A 23,276-nucleotide genomic window follows, 5' to 3' on the forward strand; every position below is an offset into this window, starting at 1 on the left:
CTTTGCAGTGCCTTTGGGAGAGAGAAACGAATGGAAATCCTCCCATGTAAAGTGCCCGTAGAACCCCTCCTCGAATATTTTTATGACAACGGCTCTGCTGCAGCTGTTTTCGTGCCACGGTAAGGAAGAAGTGTTTGTGTACCTTCCTGAGGGTTGCAAATATTCTGGTTGCTAGCCATATATATCCTAAAGGCGGTGCGAAAAATGCTTAAAGAAAACTTTCACACTTGTTCTGGGCTACATTGCTAAGAGTAAAGAAACAAAACTATTTTTGATGTTGAGATACAAAAGGGTACTACAAGCCAAAAGCCTGTTGTTGCGAGGCTAAACAAAATGATAGGGAAAAGATATATGCGACTATACAGCAACTTTAACCGTAAATAACAAAAATGGAGCACAGAAAGGAGTTCAGTGAAAGCTGGAAGACACTATGAGCTTGTTGGTTTGAACTCATAATAAAAGTGCTAAAAAGAAGAGAGAAAGAGACGGACAGGTACGCTATGTCTATCTGCTCTGTCTGCTTTTTTTTTTTTTCGCTTTTATTCTGGGAAAAGTATCATGCCCAAGGAATTCAAGGAGCAAGGTCTAAAAACGCATATTTTTTATAGCGGAGAAAATTTCAGGGCCAGCACAGACAACGTGTGCAACTGTCGCTATACACTCTCGTGCCCTCCTGGGCAGCTCATCGAAGGTGCACCGATAATCAACATTTTGTTATTCTGTACTGCGCGATGAGTGCATGTACCGTATTTTCACGCGTATTAGCCGCGGCTTATGCGCAATTTATTTTTTTCGCGGACGCTCTGCGGCTTATCCGTGGGTGCGGCTTATCTGGTGACTTTTTTTCCCCTGGTACTTTCCCCATGCCCCGGGTTAAACGAAAGGGCCGACAGTGCCTCATGTTTTCCGGAACAGGACCGCCCTGCAAGTGCACGAACAATACCGAACAGGGGCGGGTCCACTCCACATTCGAGTGGACGAACCCGTCAATCCACGAAAAACACGCAACAAGGGCACAATCCGATCTTAGTAGAACACTAGAACTGACCTCCTTTGTTATACATCATGCCGACACCGGAATGTGGACAGGGTTTATGGCCTTCCCTACGGTCTCCTTTGTCGGCAGACCCACAGGAAGGGTTCAATACACCTGACATCGGGATAAAACGTGGTCAGCTAAGCGTCAGTTCTCATTTGACGAGAGCAGCAGCATTCGTGGACACGGGCACGGCAGTTTGAGGTGAGGCATGCTTCAACGCTGAGGCACAGCCACGACAGCGGCTTCAAAGTAAAAGTCGTCGACTTCGCGGACAAGTACGGGAACAGGGCAGCTGGCAGGGAGTACGGCGCTGACAAGCGTTGAGCGTCTCTGTTGATTTTGTATGTGCATCACTGGTTTAGCGCACAAAGCAGTCGCGTCGTATTACCCGCGGCTTATCTGCGAGTGCGGCTTATCTGCAAAAACATTTTCAAAATGTATCTAAAAACGAGTCCTGCGGCTTATCTGCGGTGCGGCTAATACGCGTGAAAATACGGTATATGATTCGTTGTGATATGTCACGAGCTCTCGTGTGATGACCAGTCGTGTCGTTTCTTTGATATCCCAGCCTACCGAAACAGTTTTAAGACGAAACCACGTGGCGTTTGGAGCGCTCCATCTCCTAACACAGTTGAACCTCGTTATAATGAACACGGACACAACGAATTATCGGTTATAACATAGTGAATGCAAAGTTTGGTCGGTTTTTGCTTTATTTCAGTGGCAGTTCTACTTTTATGATGAAACCCACAACCAAGGAAAACATTCACGCGATGTTCATTATGACTAGGGCCCGGAAATTTAGGCACTAAAAATGATGGAAATAGGCAGGCAATTAGGCCCTCGAAAACAGCTAAATAGGCACGTTAATCTGGTGCACTCTTTGACTTTGTTGGTACTTCAGAATGCTCCATTCAGGAAAAATGGCTACGGTACTGTACATGCTTTGACTTTTACACGGATACTGAGGCTGCGTAGAACCACGTGATATTGAATACTACTCTTGTTTTCCGCCCTCAAAGGTCAAGAAAGGCCCAATATCTTGTTCAAATATACATGCACCTCTTCAAGCAAACCAGGGTACTGAAGGAAACCAAACGAGAGAGAGAGAGAAAAAAAGGTGGAAGCATGCAGGAACAAAATGCAAAATTCAGCACTCAGCATGAGTCTAGAAGATGAGCTCACCCTTGCACCTCTAAAAAAAGGCTGTTAAGGCTTACATTTGGAAGACTCCCCAAAGCTTTCTTTATGTTCTTTTTTTTTGTCAACGAGAGGGCGTGACATATGAAGGTAGGTACAAGAACCTACAATTTGGCAACTTTAGGAAGCTACCTTCCTCGCGGGCTGTCGGGGTCATAGGTACATGAAAGAAGATGTGACACCGCGTTCAGTGTGAGCAGAATTGATCCCCCATACTATTGCGACCCTTGTGATACTGCTGAAAACGAAATACAGAAGGCGAAGCCTAAAAAGTTCGAGGACTAAAACAATTTATTGTCACATTAAATCTTCCAATGCTCAAATATCGCCAGTATATGCTGCCCGAGACAAGTCCTCCAGAGAAGTGCTGTGAAACCGGTGGTAATGGCTAGAAGTCCTGTCTTTTGACCATAGTAGGTTCAATAAGTTTTGCATTTCATGCAGCAAAAAAATTATGACAACAGTCACAACCACCATTTACGGTATTGTTCCTGCAGATAAAACTGATTTATTCACTTTCTTTGTGCGCTTTAAGTGCTACAGATGAAAAAAATGTAACAATTTATAGTGGCATTTTTAGTGCCTAAACTGAGATTTTTCGCGCCTAAAACAAAATTTTTTCGTCCCTAAAAATCCGGGCTCTAGTTATAATGTAGTATATTTGACCTTTCATGTTGTTCAACTGTGTGTGCGAGCCAAAAAGAAAAAGAAAGACTGTGCAACCAGCGGGAACTCTCAGGCATTCAAATTACGTGATGCGCGAAAATATGCGCGCTCGCTCGTTTCAGGCGCTGCGGAGGCGATCGCCGTGATGGTGCGCGCGCAGGGCACCACTGCACGCACGTGCAGAAACCACGTGGTCTGCTTCGCTGTTGGCGGGATGGCAGCCAAACGGAAAGCAATCCCTTTGGAAGCGAAACTACGTAGGGTCTTGGAACGAGGTTAAGCGATCGAGAGTACGGAACTGTTTGTGAATGCCAGGTTCACTCTACCTGCTGTGGACACTTCACCGGAAAGCCATCGACAGACGACGCAAATTGGCGCTGATTAGCCTTGCGAGAGATATCTTTTGATGTCTTTAGTCCGTATTCACCAACTTACTTAAACCATTGCTTTAGTGACGTCGGGTTTAAATCGATCACGTGAGACTTTCGTTTGCCAATCCTGGATCACCACCCCATGCTCCACCACCTGCTGCTACGAAGCTTATGGCACCTCACATAGCGAGCTTCCTGCATGGCGCATGGGCATTTCGCCAGGGTTTGCCAGTAGCGATGGTTGCCATTGGGCCTAATCCCCGGTTCACGAAGAATTCTTCATCAAGTCTTAGGTAAGTTCTGATTGACATAGTTACTGGAAGCGCCCAGGAGACAGGGTTTATCACAATGGGATGAATATTTGCCTCGAATATTCCATTTCGATCATCCACCCAAGCTACTTAAACTGGTGGTTTAAGCCCCATGCATTTGAATGGGACGTATTTTAAACTAGGGGAGGGGCTAGTTTAACGTCGGTCTAAGTATGTTGCAACTACTGTGAACATGTGTGTTGAAAAAACGGACGTAGAGCGGCTGCGGTATGTGATGATGCACAAATTCGAAGTTTTAAATGCACGGTTAGTAAAGAAAACGGCGTAACGCCTGACTGGAGGCGCGAAATGCGGCAGTTGTTTTTAGAAGGCGCTATTGCGAACTCTTGCTTGGCATATGTAAAAAAAAGAAAACTGTCAAAGTGTGGTCAAAGAGAACAACATAGACATGCGCCACTGGACAAAATCCATATACCAATCCAAGGGACCGAGAGAGCGTGCGGATGGCCGAATGTCAACGTACATCTTCAAAGATAAAGTATAAGTAGTGCTGGCTAGCGCTTGTTATGAGTGTCATCTCTTGTGATACACACTGTAAGCGCCCCCGTCATTGTACAGTAAGAGCAACTGCATGCTAGATGGTTGTTGCGAGCCCCGATGGAGAAATTGGGGGGGCGTTATCCATCTTGCATGTTTATCAACGATCCCGTTATCTCTTCCTGGTATCATCTCTTCGCAGCGTGTCCAATCTCCAGGCATATTTAAGTGTGCAGTAGGGCTGATCATAAAGTGCATTAGTGTTTTGCAGCTGTTGTGTGGATACTATCAAGGCATGGAGATATTGCATGCTGTAGCACTACACTAAACACAAAATTTGAGCAGATTTTCCGTTCCCAGATTATGCAAATATCGGAACAAAAGCGAACGAGGTCCCCATTTTCCCTGGATTCACATGCAAGCATAGATGAAACTGAAATGTGTGCTTTACTTATTTCAGCATGCCACAGCAGAACAGACCAACGAAGAACAATTCTTGAGGTATCGTGTTATCACTGCAACATTAGAAGACATTCAAAGAGACACTGCATACTTCCGTTTTGATTTATCATCTGCTAACAGTAGATGTACTTTTGTAGGCTGCAAAGGAGGCTGCAAACCTTTTGGAAGCATCATGACTTTTCTAGTTGAACTATTGCAGGTACATAACCACGACCAATCACCGACAGCTTTGGTGCATTGTGTAAGCACAGATATTCTGAAGGTCCTTTCTCGAAAAATATCTTATAAACTCATCACAACAACTTTGTATTCGTGAGCATTTTGTTTATATTACAATAAAGGCTATTACGTAGTTCCACAAGGATGACTTTTTTCATAGAGGCGTGCACTCTTGATATTCTGTTCAATAGGAGATATGCGAAATGAAGCGCCCTCTCTTGCCCGTTAGCGGAAACGCGCTCGTGCCATTTTCGTCGAGGCGATGCTTGGAAAGCATGGCCCTGCTGTTCCGTGTACACGGTTTGCGTTGCCCCTGCGTAAGTTTGACTGAATAGTGGCAGCTGAAAAGGGCTTCTGTTGTCATCTTATGTGTAAGCGCCTCATGTACCACTGCGTTAGTAAAAGTTTGTTGTGCAGCAAGGCAGCAGCCGTCAGCATAGTGTAAACGACACTGCAAGCTTTTCGTTCTGCTTAGTAAAGAATCGTCTGATTACCACAACTTTTTGTCGTGTTGTGAAAAGGACTGCGTATGTCGAAACTCTGAAGAACAAAACACAATGTTATTTAGTAATGATGAAGGTGTCATCGCACTGCTGCGCGAAGCTGTACTAGCAGAGAGGAATAAAACGACAAAAGGGTGCGTATTCATGAATCGCTGTAACTGAGCACTAGGAAGAAAATGACATGAAGAAAAAACCTGAAATAGTATCCTGTAGTTGAGGCTACTGTAGGACCAGACTAAAGCTTAATGAGTAAAGCTTAACATTCTCGATCATTCAGAATTAATACGAGTAGGCAGTCACTTTAGAATCAGACATTTGCCGCTCGTTTATGCACCACTGATGCAGAACCTGAGAGGCAGACCCATAATGTGATATGAGTGATCCTGATTTGACTCTTTTTGTAAAATCACTGAACTTATGGTGAATTATATCATAACCAGCAGGTGAATTGTCAAATGTGATAGATTGGAATATTGTTTTGCATATGTACCTAGGGCGCTGTCTTGACGTACATCCTATAACTCCAAATAAGCATGTGCACAATAATTTGCGGTCTCTACATGTGTTCTCTACTGTGTTCCAGTTTCTCGTGCACAAGGGAAAGTAAGAAAAGAAATTAGTCGAACCACTAAATAGGCCAGAACGCCAGAATAGGACATCATCTATAAATATTTGCTTTTAAATCTTATTTGTGTTTGTGTGTGCATTAAGGAAGATCACTTCTTGTAGTTGAACTACGTAGGATAGAACCACTCTTATTACAGGTTCAGAATCGTGGCATTTATGTTGATAAAATATTTATTTATTAAATAACAAATAAATGTTGGTCATGAAGTCACATGCTCGACAAACGGGTCAAGTCGTGGCTTAAGGAGAGCAAGCAGCAATGATAGAACCAGATACCTTCCAACATCTAAATCTGAAACTTAGTACTGTATCGTCTAATTATATATCACAACTACCAAATGCAGCAGCACTACAACCATGGGGTGGGTTACCAGAATCTCAAAACATTAAGGAAGAAATTGCTCGGCACAGTGCGGCAAATGGTATGAAAAACTCCCGTATCAAAATATTCCCTTTTATAAGACCAGTATCTCATTTAATCTAACCATCACAATATCAGCCAAAACTAAAAAGTGAAGTATTGCAGAAAACAAAGTAAATGCAAATGCCGAACGTCGATGATAAATGCCGTGTGAGATCTCGCTTAAAATGGAATCGATCGCAAAACTGTAGGATTATTTCTGCTGCTGAGACTAGAGTTCTGAACAGTTTGTCATTCGTACATTCCGCCGAAATGTTCTGTACTCCACCGAGAAGTCGTGCTTCAAAAATTGCGGCCGTGGATTTCTCTTTAGCGGAATCTCCTCAAGCCGCGCTGCAGCTCGTGAGAGATCTGCCTTAGCCATGGCGGTCGGGAGCGGCGCACTCGACAGATGGCGCTATTTCGCATATCTCCTATTAGTTGCCCAAGTCAAATGAGAACATAGGTGAGCAACGCCCTACAAGGAAAAAAAACCCTTGCTACTTTCCACATGCTGACTCCACTAACATATCTGAGGTGTCGTACTGCAGTAGAGTTGAATTGCACAGCGGACTGCGTAGATAAACTTTGAAGCTCCCATTGTACATCGCTCAAAGTTGAAAATGAGATCAACTGCAATTACTGCATATAGCTCCTGCCAGATGAATATAACAAAACATAGGCTATAGACTCATCAATTGATGGTATTGACAATTATAATAGGAGTCAGCTGGTACATGCAACATCAGAATACAAATGCGGTTCCATCATACCGTAGCATGAGTGCATGGACAAATTGTACATGGACACATGACCGTTGTCAACTACTTAAAAGAAAGTTAGCTTACATTAACATGAGTACAGATTTGTCCTGCCAGTGCAGCCATTTATGTCCACATTGAGCACGCGAACATGTGAAAGAACATGCACCTATGTTAACAAAAAGTAGGGAAATCCCACGCGAAAGCATCCAATGAGTGCGCTCGACCTGCCACCATTCGGGCCGAAAAAAATTGTGGCACCTCCTGGGTGTTTGTAATGCCACATGACAAAATATTTATGCTCTAGTGGTAGCCATTGTCGCTCCAAGCACCGTTAAAGGGTGAGTTCCTTCTAAAAACCACCAATCGACTAAAAGTTTGTAGCGACGCTCCTGGATCTCCAAGAGACTTGGGGTTTGTCTTAAATTGTAGAAAGTGCTCTATTCTATAATCTCAGCAAAATTCCCGCCTTTTTACCTTCCCCCACCATTGCCTGCGGAACCCATCACGAACACAATTTTTGCCTTGGTTTGCGATTTTTTTATGCCTGATGGGTCAGCTGAATTTTCGTGAATATTTTTTGCTGTTAGCTTGTGTGATGCTGCTCATGCAAAAAAATCGTCAGAACTGGGGGTGTAGTTGGTAATGTATTAAAAATTTGAAAAATATAGTTTGCGTCATCGTATGCGACGGACCTTACCATATAACATATAAAAAATTCTGGGGGTATTTTTTTTTTTTTTATAAGCGTGAGAAAAAGAAATTGTGTCGACGGATACTTCGCCACTCCGCTGGGTGAATTGGCATCGTACCAGCTCCCGTGGCACAGTGGTTAGGGTGATCGCTTTCCACGTCGAGATTGGGAGGTGACACGGGTTCGAATCCTGTCACCGGCTGTGCTGTCTGAGGTTTTCCCTGGGTTTTCCGAAGACTTTCCAGACGAATGTCGGCACAGTTTCCCTTGAAGTCGGCCCAGGACGCATACTAACCCCCCTGTCCCCCACTCCTTCCTGCTGTCCTTTCTTCATCTGTCCACGTCTATACGCCGCTCATAGCCACAGTTGCTTCGCAGCGCTAACACGGAATTAGATTAAATTTTAAAAATTTGGCATCGTGCTCGTGCTACCGCATTGAATGTCGGTGGCCCCTGATAATTTCCTTTTTCTTATTTGCTTTGCATGTCTCATTTGTCGGACAGGCCATCGAGTTTCTGTGACTTCCACATCAACTCACCTACTCTCAGTCTTAGACTAGTCTTAGACTATTATTATTATTGGATTGAACGAAACAGTTCAGTTCCCCTTGACGTGTATTTGCGTAAGTCTTACTGCGGTGAGACTTATCTTTTTTCTGTGACTTTTTGTTAGCGTTGTCGTTGCTGGAGCCCTGTCCGGGCCCCCGACCCGACCCGAGGGCTAGGCTGAGCTTGTTATTGGTTGTGTGCTCCGGGCCGGGCCGACAAAATACGCCAACACCGCGGGCCGGGTCGGGCCCGTGCTGAGAAGAGACGCCAGCACTGCGGGCGCGGTCGGCTGACATGTTTCCAAGAGACAGGCTCGTCTGGGCCACGCAACTAATCCCACGCAATGGTGGATTATGCTTGCGTCATTACTGTGCATATTGTTACAAGATCGCAGTCTGTGTCACGATGAGTTCTGCTCGCCACAAGTTCGTTGGGAGAAATGCCCACGCGACGGTCCGATACCGCCTGCCCTTTTTCACGCCCGTCTTTTTCGTCTTCGCAACATCACACCCTCTTCTCCCCTCTGGCACTGTTGAGTCAATCTGCCTGGGGTGCTCCGTTGCCGGTTGAGAGTCCACGGTATGGTGCCAGATGGTCGACGTGAACGACAAGGGGCCGATCACGGCCTGTCCGCCTGATCTGGTAGACGACATCATTGAGGCGCTTATCGATGATATACGGTCCCTACCAAGGCTGCTGCAACTTGGGTGATAGGCGCCGCTTCCGAACAGGGTTGTAGAGCCACACCGATTGACCTTCCTCGAACCTCCTTCCGGATGCCGCCCAATCGTAGTGAGTCTTCATACGTGTGAATGTATTCCGCGGATGGTCTCTTGCAAATGTGTGCACAGTCTGGAGGCGTGTGCTCAGTGTCCGTAGGTAGCCGGAGACGTTGCCTGCAGCGGGGTCAGCATCTGGTGTTGGACCAAGAGCCAGCTTGCCTGGAAGGCGGAGGTTGCATCCGGTCGTCATCATTGCTGGTTTTTCCCCTGTATCCTCGTGGAGCGTTGTCCTGTACGACAGAAGGAAGAGGGGAACCAGAGTATCCCAGTTCCTCTGATTCTCGGACACAAATAGACTCATAGGCTGCAGTATATTGCGGTTGAACCTCTCCACCATTCCGTCGGACTGAGGGTGGAGTGGGGTGGTCCGTGTTTTGGAAATGCCGAGGCACCTGCACATGTTCTGGAAGAGCTGAGATTCAAAGTTGAGGCCCTGGTCAGAGTGCAGCAGCAGCGGCGCCCCAAAGCACGATACCCACTCGTTAACGAGGGTCTCTGCCACCGTAGCTGCTTCCTAGTTTGTTAGGGGGTATGCCTCAGAGAAATATATTTGCAAAAACAAGCAAGGGACACTGCATTATGCGTATGATTTCTCCGTCTATAACATTCTCAAGGTCACTTTACATTGCTCCTGACTCCTGACGTATTTCACAAGCACGTTCGCAAAGCTTGGTGAGAGGGGTAAGGATTGAGAGAAGCTGTTGACAGCAGCCCGTGTGAGTCCTGCATTTAGTTTGGTCTCATGCTGTTATGGTGTTAAACCGACTGTTCTTGTATGTTTATAGCCATGTCCTCTCTTATAAATTTCCTTATAAATTTGTGTAATAAGCGCTAGAAACGCGTACGTCATGGCTGGAAATACTAGCCCGGGATCTACGCGGTGAGTCACAGGGCCAGCCCGAGCTGCATAAAAGCATGAAGGTCTGGGCCCGGACTGGGCCAGTCCTTTTTACCATGTGCCCGGGCTGGGTCGGGCCTGGAAAAGTCCGCCTGTGCACAGCTCTAGTTGTTGCCTCTCACCCCACCATGTGTCTTGTTTGTCACCATGAGTCACTGTACCGGGGGAAGAGTACCGCAATCGCTCTGCGTCGTCTGCTCGGGCAGCCATATTGCTTCCAAGCCGCCGCGGATCGCCTGTTAGGATAGCTGTAGGCAGTGTTACATCGCGTTGACTTCGCGGCTGTGCACCAAAAAGTTTGTGACTTCCTGTGGTGGGACTCGGCTAATACTTAATGAAACAGGGCACAAGCGTCACTACAGTATCGTTTGTTGTATTCTGTAGCTAACAGACGAATTATGTTGGCGCGTGTTCACCTCTGAAAGGCATCGTCGAGTCTCGTTCGCGCTCTGTAGAGCAGTTCCTTTTTCTTTTAATTCACTTGTTTTGTTGACATTTCCACGAAAACAGAAAAAGAAGAAAAAAAAGAGAGACAGAAAGGGGATCATGACTCAGTACTTATCGCCGACCATTTTTGCGGTCCCAAGGAACACGCGTCCCTAGGTTCACACAGTGCCGTCTATGCCAAAGGGAGTCTGGCCATTAATGGGACCTGTCTATACCTGAGGCTCCACCCACTTTTTGAAGTATCTAGCCAATCACAGGTCGAAGTACAGTTGTCTATTGTTACATCCATCCAGTACTTATACCTCACCCTTATTTACTGGGCGCTACCATTTTGGAGAAAATTGATGGATTTGGATTGAAACGGATATCACTGGTGACAGACCAAAACGACAGATTTTGCGCCCTTTTTTATCAATGCCATCTGCACGGAGAGAGGCATGTTGGGAAGGCTCAGAAATGCAGAAATGGTTGCTGGCAGAAGTGATTGGCCAGGATGGCGGTACAACCGCTTCTTCGTAGCAGACGACAGCCGGTATGAAGTTTTATATCACGTAATGTAAGTACACTGAATCAAAAAGGAGCAAAGATGTATGTATAAATAAAATGCAATTATATAATGCAAATTCCTACGTATAAGGGTCGTCTTTCTTGCTATTTTTCTGGTATCACGATCTTAACTAGGCCTAACGTTAGCGACGAAACATCCCATTTTCACGTAAATAATGATGGCGGAGCGAGAGTTGAAGCTGATTTTGCAGATGCATACAAGCGGATATATACTCACAGTATGAAATTAAAGTAGTCTGTGAAATTTTTTTCTCGCGAGATCTCCGCTTCGCCATTCCAAGAACCATCATCCATTTTGGAGAAAATTTGGTGTCATGGCAGCTCCCATGGAAAACAGTAACCAATGAAATGCGCCTACGTTTGATTGACAGGTCGAGCCTCTTTTTTAGGCTCCTCCTAATGGCCAGACTCCCTTTGGCATACACGGCACTGGGTTCACAGATCGAGCAGCGCCATCTCACGGGCCAACTCAGGGCCGTGGTGGATGGAACGACCCAGTGGATGTAGCATCGCCAAAAGCACGTCCCCGTCTGCGTTCGAACCTCTGCCCCCAGATGGCACTCAGCCTACGTCGCTCACGCGTCCTCCCATTGGCGCGCTCCGGGTGGGCGGGGCGCGCGAGGGAGAGGGAAAATCTCAGGCCAGCTCTCTAGAGAATAGTCGTTGATTGCAGTCGTATGGCCACAGAGTTTATCCATGTGCTGATGTGTTCACTGTGAATATAGAGATAAACCAAAAACGGTGTCCTTTTTGTGTCTCCTGAAGCTCAAGGCTTTCCTTTCAAACAAAAATGTGCACATGCTGTTTTGCATCATTTTGTGAGTAGGACTGTTCAAAAAATTACTTGATGACACTGCAGCGTTACACTGGTGTGATCTGTGCACTCTTGTTGTGTAGCCTCATATCCTGTATCGGTAAATCTTAAGAATGGAAAAACACATCCCTGTGGAATCATGCCACATGATTTATTATATACACCTGCATCCACATTGCAATCATGCTTCTATTTAGTACGAATTCCACAATGCCTCTAATTTTGCTGTGTTGTGCATGTCTTCAGCGTGTTCTGAATACCTGAGTTCCAAAATAGTGAACCAAACCAATATCGTTCCAATATGCATATGTGTAGTACATCACTGTACCTTCAATTATGTTACAACTTGTTCTTCTTGCACCGGCTCAGGTGCGTGCAAGTGTCCACGGTTTTTGCTGTACGACATGTCCTGTACATTGGTACTCTCATTTCACACCAGCTCTCCTCTGCCTTGACTCGCACTCCACCCCTAACTGTACAGCAGTGAGGGGAGGATGAACAGAATATGGAGATACTACGATCACAAAGTTCTAATGTACCGTATTTTCACGCGTATTAGCCGCGGCTTATGCGCGATTTTTTTTTTTTTCGCGGACGCTCTGCGGCTTATCTGGTGACTATTTTTCCCTGGTACTTTCCCCATACCCCGGATTAAACGAAAGGGCCGACAGTGCCTCATGTTTTTCGGAACAGGACCGCCCTGTGCACGAACAATACCGAACAGGGGCGGGTCCACTCCACATTCGAGTGGACTAACCCGTCAATCCACGAAAAACACGCAACAAGGGCACAATCCGATCGTAGTAGAACACTAGAACTGACCTCCTTTGTTATACATCATGCTGACACCGGAATGTGGACCACAGGGTTTATCGCCTTCCCTACTGTCTCCTCTGTCGGCAGACCCACAGGAAGGGTTCAATACACCTGACATCGGGATAAAACGTGGTCAGCTAAGCGTCAGTTCTCGTTTGACGAGAGCAGCAGCATTCGTGAACACGGCAGTTAGAGGTGAGGCATGGCTCGAACGCTGAGGCACAGCCACGACAGCGGCTTCAAACTAAAAGTCGTCGACTTCGCGGACAAGTACGGGAACAGGGCAGCTGGCAGGGAGTACGGCGCTGACGAGCGTTGAGCGTCTCTGTTGATTTTGTATGTGCATCACTGGTTTAGTGCAAAAAGCAGTCGTGTTGCATTACCCGCGGCTTATCTGCGAGTGCGGCTTATCTGCAAACACATTTTCAAAATGTATCTAAAAACGAGTCCTGCGGCTTATCTGCGGTGCGGCTAATACGCGTGAAAATACGGTAACTAAGAATGTGTCATCAGCATCATGAGAAATGATTCTAACATCTATGGATCTGTCATTCGAAACAGTGCCTGAATGCTGTTGCAATACGAGACATCATGACATACATTTATTGCGGGAAAGCTTCTTTCCTTCACATCATCACCAGGAGAATCTGTGCCATGTCCTGCACACTGCTTTCACTGCATGACTGGCACCAAATGCCTGTGACGCATGATTGTATATGTGTCATACCTGGTTCTTTATTTTGTTTCAGGTGAGCAGTTCTTCAATGCCATATGTGAAGAAAATATATTGTGGTTATTGTGGTTATCTATACAAAATGTGGTAGGCATTAGCTTAGGCTTATGGCATACCATGCCATCCCCAACAAAAATCATGTCTGTGTAAGAGCTAGCTTCACCATGGGTTCAGAAATCTTGTGGTTGTGCGTGTGAAATTTTTCATTTCCTTTTAATGGGAAATTCACACTACATCTGTTCCTTTTTAGAACCCCCCTCTCCCCTCACATTTTCTATGGCACCCTTAGGGGTGATAAAGTTCAGTAAAGTGCTCTGAAATAATTACATGCTGCTCTTGTGTGCCAACGTAATGTATATGCATTTGTGAAACTGTTGCTTTGGGTGCTGGTATCTTGCAAACCATCTCCCATATGTCATGTATTAATCTCCAGAAGTTGAATGAAGCAGTGAAGACAGTAACAGTTCGTCAGTCGTTACTGAAGTTAGGTGGTTATTCATGGAGAGGCATCTATATTATTTTACAGTGAAACCCGCGTGTAACGATATTGGCACTGATCGCGAATTCCATCGTTATACGGGGTACATCGTTAAACGAGGGCTGACCTAAATAGCGCGTTCCTGAAAAGTCGCGCGCCACCCCGCGTGTAGCAAAAGAAAAAGAAACAGATGGTTAAAAAAAACGCAAAGCTGTGTGACATCGCACTGGCTTGGGAAAACAGCGATCAGAACTCGTGGAGGGAACCAGAGAACATAACAGGACAACTTCTGGCAACACTACACGTCATCATCCCGCAAGTCTGCTTCATGTAACGCCTGCGTGCTTTAGGAGAAGCTCGCTTTAGAATACTGTCGCGCGACTCGCGGGTGGAAAGCACGTACGAGGGCTGGGGACAGGGGTAGGCGAGTAAGGCGACCTCCTTAGGCCCCGCTCTTGCATAGTCCCCGCGCACGCAGCTCTCAACCAGGGATTACTTCTTTTTTTTAAATATCAAGTATGCACTTAATTGCACGCAAATGAGAGAACAATGTGTTATGTGCCATTCCGTCACGTGATGAGAAAAAGTCCCACTTTTAAGAAAAATCCGCCAACCCTGCAAGCTATAGCGAGGATTTCGCACCCTTCTCTCCTGCTGCCATTTCCCGTACTGCTAAAATCTCCCACTGCGAAAATCTTATTAGTTCTTCTATTTGCATTACTGCTGTTGTGAAACAGGCCCCGCGATGTGCCTTTGCCTCAGGCCCCGCACACCCCTAGCACCGGCCCTGGCTCGTACTAGGCCTTTTGAATCATCTCGCGAATTTGAGCAGCACTGGCCAAATACGGAGACACAAAAGCGTTACCACCTACCCTTTCACTGAGAGTATTGGAAAATGAACAGTCGCTGTCTATTTTCTTGCCTCAATTTTCATTTTGGTTTAATTCTTTTGATGTGGATTTCGGATGATACAAATTTTTTCCGCTACCCCGTGAGATTCGTAGCATCGTGATTGTCGCGGCGATTATCACCGTGAGGTTACGCGCACGGGACAGCGTCCAACATCGTTACACAAGTACTCGGAACCGCAGTCCCCATCGCTATACGCGGGTCGTTTCCTCGTGGAAACAATGTATATTTTGACGGTAAAATTACGAACCATCGTTTTATTATTATTCGCGATATCGCTATCCGCGAGTTTTACTGTACTACAAACTCTGCATTCTGTCCCATACATCTGCTCCCAGACTTAGTCCTTGATGATGCAGTACACCATGCTCACTACATTAACCTGTCCAGTCGCATAGATTTGTGCTGACACAACTGGATGAATGTTGGCTTCTGCAAAGTGACAACTACCAATGTGGCTCAAAAAATAACTGAAATTGTGAAAGAAAGATCATTAAAGAAGGAATCACGTAAATTTCATTAAAAATACTACAGCACATTGTAGCTAAGAGGCACCTGATTTCAAGTTGCATCCCTTTCTCTGTATGAGCTTATTTGCATTGTGTCAATTTTTTCACTGTAGACTTCTTCTTACGGTATGATACCGATCAATACAGAAAGCGAGCAGACAATGATCAGTGCTGCTGCTTGCTGTGACACTGAGATTTCATGCTAGAATGAGCGCCTCTAGGTTTGCTATGATATTCCACTGTGTTGTTTCTGAAGAAATAGCACAATCTCTCAGTACAAAGGTGTACAGTCAAACAGCGTAACCACACAGTGCAGAAATGCAGCCTGTGTAATAATTTTTCATAGTCATAGTGATCTGTGCAAACAACGAAAATTAGTCGAAGCAGGCCACAAATACGGGTGATACAAACATGTAACCCTCGAACGTCCAGTTGTTGAGTTACTTAAATTATCGTCTGTATTTCAGGATGTCTGCAATCTTGCAAAGCATGGAAAACTGGGAATAATCTGAGAACTATTGCACGACTGGAAAACTAGAAAAATGTCGAAGTGGTGAAGAGCTGCTTAAGTAAAAATTCACTAAATAAGTTTGCACAATTGTACGAGGGGTGTTCAGGTCAAACCGGGACTTTTCATTTTTCGCAAAAGTCAAATGAACTTACAAGTGAGAAATTAGTTTTATTTTTCCAACGTAATCTCCAGCTGGTACCAATGCACTTGTCCCAGCGTTTCACGAGGGCTTGGATGCCAGCACCGTAGAAATCCTTACCGGTGCGTAGCAGCCATGATCGGACCACATTCTTGACCTCGTTGTCGCAGCTGAAGTGGCGGCCCCCAAGGAATGCCTTCGGTGGCCCAAAGAGACGGAAATCGCTGGGGGCAAGGTCTGGACTGTAAGGGGGATGTGCAGCAACTCCCAGCGAAGTTCCTGTAAGGTGCGTGTCGTGAGATGCGCGGTATACGGGCGTGCATTGTCCTGTAGGAGGAGGACTCCTTTGGTGATGAGGACCGGCCGCTTTTGCTTCAACGCCTTATGCACATCCCTGAGAACCTGGCAGTAATATGCACTATTGATTGCGGTACCACTGGGCAGAAAATCAACATGAACAATGCCAGCCTTGTCCCAGAAAACCGTGACCATGACCTTACCCGCAGACGGGGTACTTCGGAACTTCTTGGGAGCTGGCGAGCCCGGATGCTTCCACTGTTTTGATGCGCGTTTAGATTCAGGAGTGAAATGGTGCACCCACGTTTCATCGCACGTGATGATCCGATCAAGGAACTGCTGTCCTTCACTGTCGAAATGGTACCTTAGCTCTTGGGAGATTTCCAGTCTTCTCTGCCGATCAAACACGGAGAGCTGCCTCGGGACCCAACGGGCAGTAACCCCCGTATTCCCAAACAACCCTGAGGGCTCCCTATGTAAGCGCCGGCCCTAAGGGAGGAGAATTTCGTTTCCCAAAGCGCCCGTATCTGCAAGGGGCGCCCCAAGGGCGCGCGCCAGCCAAGCAAGCTCGCGAGCTCCCTGTACACTCCCTGAGGGACGCTCGCCTCCAAACAAACATGGAGGACATGTGCGATTTCATTCATGGATCGCGTCGAGCGATTCGGTTTTATGCCGACAGTACGACGAATTCGGCAGTGGGAAAAACCATCTTGAGCGGTACGACGAATATCAATTCAAAGAAAGATACTGCTTATCGAAGTCATCCGGGCATTATACCAACGTCTCAACATCAGGAGGGGCATGGACAATCGTGGCTTCCTTTGTGCGCTCATCAAGTGATTGCTACAATCTTGCCATTTTAGAGCAACACACATACACACAAAATAGACGATGATGAGATGGGTACAATTCATATTCGCAATACCCAACAGTTATACAACATCTGAACACAATACTGACATGAAGTTTGCGAGACAAACGCCAGCATATACCAAAATAGCAGACTACAGCCGTCGGAAGCGGAAATGAAGCGCGGTTGTGCGCATGCACCTCTGCTTCATTCTACGAGGAATCGGGCAGAATCCCCTTCGAGCCTCCCGATGGCCAGCCCTTCGCTGAGCGCGTGCACATTTACGTTTGAGAAACGCATGCTGCCCTGAGGGGATGTTCGCCCTCAAGGGTCCCTGGGCTACGGGCGCCCTTAGGGCGAAGTTGCGGGTGGTTTGGGAATACGGCCCTAACTTTCCGAAACTGGAGGTGTTCATGAATGATAGTGTTCAACGTTCCCACAGAAAGGTCCGTCTTTCGAGCCAGTTCGAGATTTGTTATCCGTCGGTCCTTGAGGATAGGCGCTCCACAAGTTGAATGTTCTCAGGAACTCTGACACTGGGCTCTGAGCCGCCCCGGCCGGGATCGTCCTGCACTGATGTACGGCCGTCTTGGAACCGTTTGCACCACTCAAACGCTTTGCTGCGGCTAAGTGTATCATGGCCATACTGAGCCTGAAGTCTTCTGTGAATTTCAGATGACTTTACGCCTTCATTTACGAGAAACTTCATGACAATTCGCTGTAAGATGTGCGCGCTCACCTCGTTATCGGCCATCTTGTCCAGCACGTGTCTTCTATTTTGCACAAACTTTGGACCACCACGTGGTGAGCGCGGAGGCCTGTCGCGTGTAAAAATGACGAAAAAGAAATAGCGCGAGCCATTTGTACACTCAGGAGACAGAAAGTCCCAGTTTGACTTGAACACCCCTCGTACAGTGGTAATTATCTTTCTCATGGCATCACACAGGCCTCTTATGTCATTTCACAGTCAAAGTTGAGTCATCTGTGTCAGAGCGAAGTGATAAGTGTAACTGTATCACTATGGGAATTCTTTCTGAACAAGAAGGCTAAATTGGAGAGATTCCAAAGATTGTAGTGTAAGATGCATTTGTCCGTGTCGTCGTTCTTCTGTCCGTGTCTTTTTGTTCTCTGCACACCATGAATTCGTACCAACTACCCCGCCTTGATACGCTTCTTTGGTGCATGATATGCTGTTGGCAGCCGTATTATAGCATGGCATGAGCTGTGGGGAGATTTTAGGCATTGGTGGTGGTGGTGATGGTTTGGCATGTAATGGTGCGATGATAATGCTAGTGAAATTGCTTACTATGCCAGTATGGAGTCGAGAGAGAACTTTAAAAAAATTCATGAAAAAATAGATAAGTCTCCAACCTGGTGTGTAAAAGTGTCTCGTTAATAATATATGGCTTTGAACAAATAACCACAATGCAATTATTGAACAAAATGTCAGCACAGGCTTGTTTGTAGCTGATGTTGCAGCTGTTGTTGTGTGTTTTCTTTAGCCCATTCCTGTTTGCTCCATCCTTGAAACACCACTACTGAAACTGGTATAAGACATCCTTCTTTATGAAATATTTGGTTCATTTTAACATCTATATTTTGTGTACATGACATATATACGTATCTCAATAAACTACAAACTGCTGTGATACTGACCATTACGCACTGATATGAGTTGTGATTTACACCTCATGGTGAATCTGAGTTTTCGTTATTTGGGCATCTCTCTTGCAACCTAACTCTCGTGTTAGGTTGCACTGCGTTTCATGTGACTGTTTACCAGACAGATAGTCCACCTCAGATATGTCCCCCATCCTGTGCACTCTGACTGTTTCAATCGTTTAGTGCAAGGGCACTTCACCTTTGCCTTAGTCTATTTCCGCAGCTTCGCTGGGACAGAAATGACTGCTAGCCATCAAGACAAAGCTGATCTTTGCTGATGACACAGCAAAGATGTGTTCAGTGCACTTCAAAGAGACTGATATTGCCCCAAATGTGCCAAATGAAGGCGGATTCTCTATGAATTTGTGGTGCCATCACTCTTCACATTCAAGAAGAAGCCAGAGAGAAAACTACCAACAGAATGTGATTATCGCTCCCAAAATCGAAATGACCGCGCTCCAATGCTTTCACTGCAATAAGGAATACAAAAGCACTCTTACCTTGCTTGCGTTCTCTTCTGAACCCCTCGTCTCACCCAGACGTGTACGCCAATTATCTTCAACCGTCAGTGTCAGCGGCGCAAACAAATACAAGTTGAACTAGCACAAATCCGCAACCTATACTGACATCGGCATCAACAAAAATAAATTTGCCTTCGCAAGAGTTCTGTAAGGCTCATGTTAACGTGCGAAAACAGGTCCTCGGCGTGACTGTTTCGGTACAGCGGTGGTGCACACGTCTAGTCTCCCCACATGAATAACATAGTGAAACAGCAAATGTGTGAGGCAAGACACTCCATAGAATAGCTGCACGTGAGTTGTATGTATGACTCTTGACAGGTAGGGAACCCCAAACATGGTGGAATTCCGTAGCTTTCCGTGCGTGCTACGGCTTTGCATATCGTCTATTCAGCATCGGGCCCCGGGTATGCTGTTGGTGTCATCTATTACGAGCAGGCAGTATGATGTGATGGGTTCATCCACTACAGCCTAGCCGTCAGAAAAGACCGCTTTTTTGAGTATGACGCAAGTGCGGCGTTGAAAATGTACTTGTATACGACATAAACAACAAGAATTAGCTGAGGCAGGCTACAAACAGGGATGTTACAGAGACTTAAAGGAGTATAGCGCACCATCCAAAAAGTTTTCGGATTAAGACGTCTGATGAAAGTGTCATTGCGCAAAAGGTTTTGATGTGTGCAATTTGTTTCCCAGAAAAAAACTTCCGCGCGTTCACCCTTAACTCGCCACTCCGGGGAGGAGAAGGTATATAACGAGGAGGAGAAGGTATGATGCCACGTCACCAATGACATTACAGGGAGAACTCTGTTCTGGTTGCTGGTCAGTGGGGGGTCAGCGCCTTGTCCCTTTGCCTCCATAAACCAGTTTTGCCAGTTCTCCCGGAGAATTGGGGATAGAAGGAGCGGCCGAATCATGACCGAGTCAGGAGCAATGCTTTTTCAGAACAGCTGAGTAGCAGACGACGGCTGAGTAGCAGATATTTCTCTGGACCAATCAGCGAGCATGACCCTTGTAGCGTCGCCGCGAGGTTCCAGGCAGATCATAGGCTGGTACTGCTGTCCACCACCGTTGCACACGGTCGCTTTTTGCGGCGTACTTTACATTCACTTCCTGCGATAATTATGACTCTGTCGTACGAATCACATTGCATGGTGCATCTCACTGGCCTACTTAACAGTTTTATAGGAAGAAAACAAGGTGTCAAAAGTGACTCCTGGGCTACTTTAATCCCCCAGCTGGCGACATCTTGTGTATACGACATAAACAACAGGAATAGACGAATTCAGAAAATCCCAGTGCTCCTTGAGCACGTGTTGCATCCTGGGAGAAAGGGAGAATTGTCTTTCACTTTTCATTTTCGCTCTTTCTTTTCTTGTGGATAGTCTGCCGAGAGAGAAGGAAATGAAACAGCTTGGATGCCTTCTCCTCCTCTGTTATCAGCAAGTTCTCATAGTTCAAAGCGGCGCAAAGTTCTCTGAGATTTTGAGAAGTTGTTTATTGTAGCCAAGACAGGTTACTACATGAGCGACGCAAACACAAATGCCTCCAATGGGCTCACTGTTTCAAAGCAGTGGAAGGTGCGTGTGCCATGCATGGGCACCACACTTTGGTACCTCTCCTCCAGGAGCTGTCCTGTCTCACTTTGCCAAACCCAAACTGGTTGTGCACTCTTGAGGCTCCAGTTGTAGAATCTACTTGTTGGACCGTTGCAAGCTTGCTTTTGCTGCTAGGCGTTTTGCCGTTCCTCCAATGCCGTTACAGGGTCCTATACCCTGGAAAGTTGCAAACAAGTGCCAAGTCACAGAACGTTATAAGTGAAATTAGGTCTATAAGGTCTATAAAGTCAACCAGGTGAGAAGGTGCGCACCTGGTTAAACATCAATCTGCAGCTGCGGAGTGCATGAGAGCGTAGTGACAGTTGCTCGCGATGTCTGTGCCGGGCCCCGAACTTCAAAAATTCTTTTCTCCGTTATAAAAAAGAAATACTTTTTCTAAACTTGCTCCTTGTGTTCCTTGGGCATGGTACCTTCTTCGAGCTTTCACTGTAGCTTCCTCTGCGCTCTACCATTTATGTTATTTACGGTTAAATGTGCCGTATTTTCGCAAGAGTCGCATCTTCGCATATTTGATTCTCTTTAATTTTATTTAGCATCTAACGAGACTTTTTTAGCTTGTTGTACCCATTCGTATCCCAACATTAAGAATAGTTTTGTCTCTTTACTTCTAGCAATGTACTCAAGAAAAAATGCGAAACTTTGCTTCCCGAAGCATTTTTCGCACCATCTTTCGGATATATATGGCGAGTAGCCAGTTATGGTATCTCCATAATTTTGGCAGTGCCATACGTAGACTGCAGGGGTGGTCAGAGGCTAACCCCATAACTTTAAACAGACACTTAGGGACAAGTATTTTGTGGTGACGGCTAAAACCTTTGTTTTAGTGGTTCTCTCGAAGTGATTAATTTGTATAAATTTTCATAACAAAATCCACAAGGGTGGAGTGCCACCTCTGGGACTTTTGGCCCACCTACTAAGCCACACGTCAATGTATGTTCCATTAGTTTTGTTTCAGTGTAAACATTGCTACAACTTCGCTTTTTGAACCTTAAAACTGTAACATACTCTTTTGTTGAACCACCTTCAGTAAATCTGCCTCCTAGAGTTAATTTCACTGTGACTGTGATCCTTTCGCAGCCCAAGAAAATGACAAAATAAGACGTTGATGCCATATAGGGAGAGTGGATTCTACTTTCTGTAAATTTCTGGGAGATTTTCTGGAAGCAAAAGGAATCTGAAGCTACTTTTTAGTGTTCAGTACATCATCCATACAAGCACTATTTTGAAAGGAGCATGGAAAGACTTGAGAAGAAACATGTCAGGATGGGACACGCATTCACACAAAAACTACGACTGCAGCATATAATCATGGAGCACAAGAGAGCTTTGAATCTCATGGGTCAGGAAACACTCAGCTGCCAGTTTGCAACGTCATGTGCCTTGCCAATACTGAGGCATGCACCTTCTTTTTTCTTTCTTTCTTTTTTCAGTCACATTTCGCCCTGCTCTTCCCGTGTCTTGACTGGTCGCTCTCACTAGCAGATGATTCTCGGTTGCCCACAAGGAGTCCTCTGCCATTTGATGGTACGACATGCGAGGAGCAGCTGGGCGATGCCGCTGCTCGCTGTCTTCCGAAGTAATTTTTCCACTGAATTCAAACTTAACAGCAGAAATATCTTGCATGATGGTTCATGACAGTACTATGCCCATATGACGCAGTAAAAAGAACATGTTCCAAGTGCCTTCCATGCTCCTTTAACATCACAAAAGAATCTGCATTATTAATCTCTGTACTGAAGCCTGATTGAAGATAGACCAAAAGCCAAGGGACATCGTGAGGGAAACTTACACACACTGGCTCAATGCAACAATGAAACAAAATGTAGTATGACGTTTTGATGCCTGTTCGAGCATCATCATCAGAATGAAACAAGAACGGTACACCATCCGAGTTCAACTTTAGCTTAGTCATGACCTTGTAGCAGTCAGGTACCGGCCCTTTGTGACTGTTACGTGCGTTATCATCACGGTGAATGTGCCAAGATTCCACAAATTTTCTTACCCCCCATCTATGCTCGTGTGCCATGGTGTTTGCATTGTGAAAGTCAAAACAATGACCTGTTTTTAGCATGTGCTCGACAAGTTCTGTGCGGTGATTCACTGCCGGTGGTTTTGTTATCTGTTGTTAATGTTCTTTCAGTCTCGTGGCTTTCTTTCTTCCAGTTTCTCCCACGTAGCAGGCACTGCATTGTACACATTCCAACCTGTATGCAACACCAGATTCTTCCATGTGGGGCACAGTGTCTTTGGGGTGGCATAAAATATTGTATAGTGTTTTGATGGGTTTAGAAGCTGTGTGTATGCCAAGTGGTATTAAAATTCTTCGTACAGCTTCTGATAGACCCCAAACATAGGGAATGCATACAACCTTTCAGGAGTGGGGTTCTTCTCATGAACATCAGACATTCTAGAAATGGTACTTTTGAC

The 23,276-nt window shown here is 45.8% G+C and overlaps 1 protein-coding gene and 1 long non-coding RNA gene across 3 annotated transcripts in view; both read left to right on the forward strand.

Moving 5' to 3' along the window:
* Nucleotides 1-23,276, forward strand: part of LOC135391492 (NAD-dependent protein deacetylase sirtuin-7-like) — a 121,607-nt gene that overhangs the window by 3,516 nt on the left and 94,815 nt on the right. The gene's annotated exons all lie outside the window — the stretch shown is intronic.
* Nucleotides 528-4,902, forward strand: LOC135391493 (uncharacterized). The gene is made up of 3 exons (XR_010422003.1): nt 528-3,569; nt 4,546-4,586; nt 4,685-4,902. It is a non-coding gene; the product is annotated as an uncharacterized LOC135391493 (long non-coding RNA).

This window comes from Ornithodoros turicata, chromosome 4, assembly GCF_037126465.1.
Source record: "Ornithodoros turicata isolate Travis chromosome 4, ASM3712646v1, whole genome shotgun sequence".
Lineage (NCBI taxonomy): Eukaryota > Metazoa > Arthropoda > Arachnida > Ixodida > Argasidae > Ornithodoros > Ornithodoros turicata.